General features: G+C 29.1%; 1 protein-coding gene across 1 annotated transcript in view; it reads right to left on the reverse strand.

The window, feature by feature from the left end:
• LOC102676714 overlaps positions 1 to 5,960 on the reverse strand; it is a 55,371-nt gene that overhangs the window by 3,311 nt on the left and 46,100 nt on the right. The gene's annotated exons all lie outside the window — the stretch shown is intronic.

The following is a 5,960-nucleotide window of genomic DNA, read 5'->3' on the forward strand; positions in this document are numbered from 1 at the left end:
ATCATTGGGATGCATAGGGATAATTTATTAAATAATAATTTACTGAATTTCCATCGCTGAATTAATCTCTTCCAGTCCTTCCTTCCGAAACTGAAATAATAATAAAGAGAAATCTAATTTTGCTTTTCGATTTCGACTTTAAAAAAATTTCTTTGGAATTATTCCAACTTCATTTTTTTCCTCTTTGAAAAACGGAAGGTACGTAAATACTGTATTTCTTGTAATTGACTTTTCTTAATATTCTCTTTCCTTCGAATCTTAATGTATCATTTTTTTTATCACATTCTATTTATTTTTATGCTCTCAAGATAGGACAATTTCGACGAGAATAATCGAGCTTTCGCAGCAAAGCAATCGATTGTTAAGCAGATATACGCAACGAAAGAAGGAATCTGCACGATTTTAATGCGACAGACAGGTATTAATTGGATTTTATTGGAAACACTCGATGGCTCATTACTGCAACGTACGTGTACCACGTTCACGTAATTTCAATTTCCTTTTTTTTTCTCAATTCCGTATTTTCTTTTTCAAAACGAATAATTAACGAAGATCGATCTTACAACGTTAATTAATTATTTAATCGTTATGATCGAAAATTATTATGATGACGAAATGCCATCAATTTGGATAGAATCGATAATCTGTTATTAATCTCGATTCACGATACTTGATCCATCGCGCTGTTGGAAATAAATTTTCAATCGAAAATTGGGACGATCGCGAATGATATTGCCGCAACCAAGATTCCTATCGATCCCCCCAAACAGACCATTGTATCTATTCCTATATAGCGTAACTGTACTATAGGGGCTTCATTCATAAAGAGGCTGAAGGTGCATCGACCAGCAGCCAGCGACCAAACCTGCGACCCGACAATATTTCACGATAGATCAATCTCCAATCTCGAATTAAGATTCGAGAGAAACATTAGATCAATCTCCAACTCGATTTTAGATTAAAATTCGAGAGAAACAAGCCTACGTGAAACGAACAACGAACAACATCTCTAAACCTAACTTTGATTCTTCTTCTTGCTAAAAAAAGAAAAAAAAGGAAACCACATCTCGAATCTTAAAAAAAAAAAAATCATCAATTCTTCTTCCAATAAGCCAGCCAACTTTTATATAAAAACTTTCCACAAATCCAAAGAGGGCCAAATGATGAAGAGTCCATTATCCCTCAACGAGCGAAGAAACGACTCTTCCTTCGGATCAATTCATTCAACGCACGTGCCAGGTCGTGAAAAAGTCCTATCTTATATCCTCTGGATCATCAACAATCACCCCCATCACCACCATGCGTCGTCACGTGTTTTCACATTACACACAGCTGACGCTTGAACACCACAGCTGATGCATTTTTTTTCCATCACGAGTCCAATCTACCATTTAACTCACAAACTAACACGACACGACACGACACGAGACAGACAGGTTCTGTTCAGAAGATGAGAAAGAATCGCGACCCGCATAGCAACGGAGAGACAGAGATAGATAGATAGATAGAGAGAGAGAGAGAGATGATGATGATTCACGAAATTGCACAAGGGATCGCGTGTTTTTTTTTTTCCTCTTTGTCTCTTTTGAAGAAAGAAAATGGTGGTGCCGGTGGCGTGGATGGAAAGCGAAAGGGGTGGCAGGTGTCCCGGGTCCCAGCAGGTGCGTGTTCAATGCCGTGTAAATACTACTAACGACTTGTGCGCGCAGCGTTGTCCAGCCCATTTCGCCTCGACGACTATAGCCAGACTCCTCCTGCCACCCTGACCTAGGAGAGCGGACTCGAGGCCAGGAATGGATTTTCAGACGGCCGCCGCCGTCGGTGGGTTGTGACCCAGTTGTGAGGGCGCATGTCGCGCGTTTGCGCGCCGTATTTATTCGGCTGCCCGCCTCGACAACAGGCCTCGTTCGGCGATTTGTTCCTTGTTTCGGGTAAAATTTTGCTTTTTTTTCGAAATCTCTTTCCTATTCCTGACTACTCGTATTTCGATATCGATTTGAAATGCCTGGTAATGGCAGTTCGTTTGAAAGATTGAATATTGAAAGATGTAAAATGTGTTGTTAAGGTTTAAGAAGAAGAAGAATAAAAAAGAATAAAAAAGTAAAAGAAGGTATTGTTGATAGTTTTATCGTATAATTGGATTTATAATATATTGTATAATTATAATTTGAAAATTCAAGTAAAATTAATAATACAATGTAATATTCTAATATTATATTGTATTATGTATATCCTAATATTTTAATATATTAATTTCCATTTTTTTGCCTGGTAGTGGTAATTCGTTTGAAAGATTGAATATTGAAAGATGTAAAATGTGTTGTTAAGGTTTAAGAAGAAGAAGAATAAAAAAGTAAAAAAAGTTATTGTTGATATCGTATAATTGGATTTATAATATATTGTATAATTATAATTTGAAAATTCAAGTAAAATTGGACAAACTCCAATACCTAAAATTAATAATACAATGTAATAATCTAATATTATATTGTATTATGTATATTCTAATATTTTAATATATTAATTTCCATTTTTTTGCCTGGTAGTGGTAATTCATTTGAAAGATTGAATATTGAAAGATGTAAAATGTGTTGTAAGAAGAAGAAGAATAAAAAAGTAAATAAATAAAGTAAAAGAAGTTATTGTTGATACTTTTATCATATAATTGGATTTATAATTGTATAATTATAATTTGAAAATTCAAATAAAATTGGACAAACTCTAATACCTAAAACTAATAATACAAAACTATAATATTCTAATATTATATTGTATTATGTATATTCTAATATTTTAATATATTAATTTCTATTTTTTTGCCTGGTAGTGACAATTTATTTGAAAGTTTGAATATTGAAAGATGTGTTGTTAAGATGTGTTCTTCTTCTAAGAAGAAGAAGAATAAGAAAATAAATCCTTCGATGATATTCATCTAGAAACTAAAAGAAAATTAATTTATAAAATAAATTGATTTCTCAAATGAAGTTATTGTTGATACTTTTATCGTATTGGATCTATAATTGTATAATTATAATTTGAAAATTCAAATAAAATTAGATAAACTTCTCAATACCTAAAACTAATAATACAATGTAATATTCTAATATATATTAATTTCGATTTGTTTGCCTGGTAATAGCAATTCGTTTGAAAGATTGAATATTGAGATATAAAATATATTATTAAATTCTAAGAAGAAAAAAAATGTAAATCCTTTAATCAATGATATTAAGATCTAGAAACTAAAAGAGATAAATCTAGAAACTAAAAGAGATAAATTGATTTCTCTTCTTTAAATGAAATTATTGTTGATATTTTTATCATATAATTGTATAATTACAATTTGAAAATTCAAATAAAATTGGATAAACTCCAATACAATATAATATCCTAATAATATATATATATATATATATTAACTTAATTCGAAGACATAAAATTCATAACTAAATAATATTTGATTATAAATAGATAAATTTGAATGATTAAAAAAGATAGCATTCCTTGGATAATAATTTTAAAATTATAAAGACTGGAATAATTCCAAAAACTTTCGTGAGTTTTTGTTTCACATCAAAGATATATATTTTGCATTCATAAATAAGTTCTAATTTTTACTTTTATGTTCATTAAGCGAAAACAAATTCTCTATTTTAATAGTAATATAACTATTTAATAGTAATAACAACAAAAACAATTAATTTTTAACCATTTTCTTTTTCAATAAATTAATCGAATTGTCGCGATAAGAAGTTTATCGTGTGCTATTGAAGAGTTAGATAGAATCTGATAATTAACGTGGTTCTTTTCTGACTTCTCAAATACTTTAGAGTTTTGATTGAGATGGTTTTTAAGATTTCTCATCAAGTTTCTGAAGTTGTTACAGTTGTTCTTGAAGTTATAATTGGTTACGATTGAAGTTTTTAACATTATTGAAAGGGATGGCTATTTCTAATTGTAAATATTATTTCTTCATCTTTTTCCAAAACAAATATTTTTCTGATTTTTAAATTTGATTTTTAGATTTTTCGATTTCGAAACTTAAAATTTTCCATTATGAATCGATATCTACGTTTCAAATACTCACAATTTCTTATTTTAAATCAAAGTTTTAATAAATTCATTAAAACATTTTTTCCATTATATTCGGAAAAAAAAATTGGAGCAACTTTTATAATTCCAACGCAATGTCACATCGAAAGGATTTTCGAATGTTTTAATGGAACATCTCTGATTGAACCATGCTGAAAAAAAGGGAAAAAAAAAATATTAAAGAGATCGATAATATCTTTTTCCTTCATTTTTCCAGAATAATCAGAGATCAGACGAAAGCAAGGAATTGCCATAAGTAACTCGAACTCGATCAATTATCGATATATGGATGACCTGGCCTATAAATTATCTGGTAATCGTTGATAAGTTAAGAACGTATCTTGGTGAAAATTTTAGCAGGATTCGATCGATGCTTTTCAGTGGAAACATTTCGGTTAAATAATTTCTAATCTGCCTGACTAGATTTAATTCTAGAATGGGAACATTTCTATCGTCGATTCTATCAATGTTTCTATTACGTTCACGAGCAACCCTAAAGAAATATATATATTATTTTACAGCCTGGTATTCTTGTTTTATTTGTCTCAATGTTGAGACTTTAAGTTTAGTTTTGAAAATAATTTAATCTGAAAAAATACTCAACATCTCAACTTTTTTGTTAATTGTTGCTAATTATTAATTGTTATTGATTATTGTGTCATCAAACAAATATTTTTTTTCAGTATTTTTCAGTAAACAATTATTAAGTATCGTTCATTATTTATTTTTTCTTGTCAATATATTATGAAATATTAATATTGGATTTCTATTATTAATTCTATCCATATTATATTCATGAGCAACTCTAAAGAGATACATTGTTTCAAGAGATACAGAAAATTGTTGCTTCAATAAAAGAATTTGTATTCTTATTTTATTTGTCTCAGTCTTAAGACTTTAAGATAATTTTAAAAATAATAATTTAATCTGAGAAAACACTTAACATTAACATCACTTTTTATTAATTGTTGTTAATTATCAATTGTTATCGATTATTGTGTCATCAAATCCAAATCTTTTTCTTCGTTAATATATTACTGAAATATTTTTAATATTTGGATTTCTATTATCAATTCTATCGATATTATGTTCACAAGCAACCCTAAAGAGATATATTTTTTCTGAAAATTATTGCTCCAATATTTCATAAAATAATTTGGATTCTTGTTGGGAGTTCTAAAAATAATAATTTAGTCTGAGAAAATACTTACATTAACATCACTTTTTATTAATTGTTGTTAATTCTCAATTGTTATCGATTCTTGTGTCATCAAATACAACTATTCTTCTTCGTTAATATATTACTGAAATATTTTTAATATTTGGATTTCTATTATCAATTCTATCGATATTATGTTCACAAGCAACCCTAAAGAGATATATTTTTTATGAAAATTATTGCTCCAATATTTCATAAAATAATTTGTATTCTTGTTGGCAGTTTTAAAAATAATAATTTAATCTGAGAAAATACTTAACATTAGGTTCATCAACATCACTTTCTTGTTCAATATATTATAAATATATTTTTATTATTTGGATGGATTTTGTAATAAACGATTAAACAATGGATCTGAAATTTCTATTTCGAGCATGATGGAGTTTGGTCAGCCTGCATTTCGGTATTCAGAGCCTTTGACATGGCTCAAGGATCAGGACACGTCGTATCCAGGAATTTAGCAAATGTTCAAGTGGAACGCTCGAATCAGGCCAATCTTCTCGTCGAGAATGATGCTTTCGACAGGCATGTACATGCACGTGTTTCAAACTTGTATGCAAATCAATATTATTGTGTAACGCTGCACGCTTCGCGTGTCTATCTCGCACCCATAAATGAAAAAAAAAAAAAAAAAAAAAAAAAAAAAAAA

The sequence above is a fragment of the Apis dorsata genome, unplaced genomic scaffold, assembly GCF_000469605.1.
Source record: "Apis dorsata unplaced genomic scaffold, Apis dorsata 1.3 scaffold_73, whole genome shotgun sequence".
NCBI lineage: Eukaryota > Metazoa > Arthropoda > Insecta > Hymenoptera > Apidae > Apis > Apis dorsata.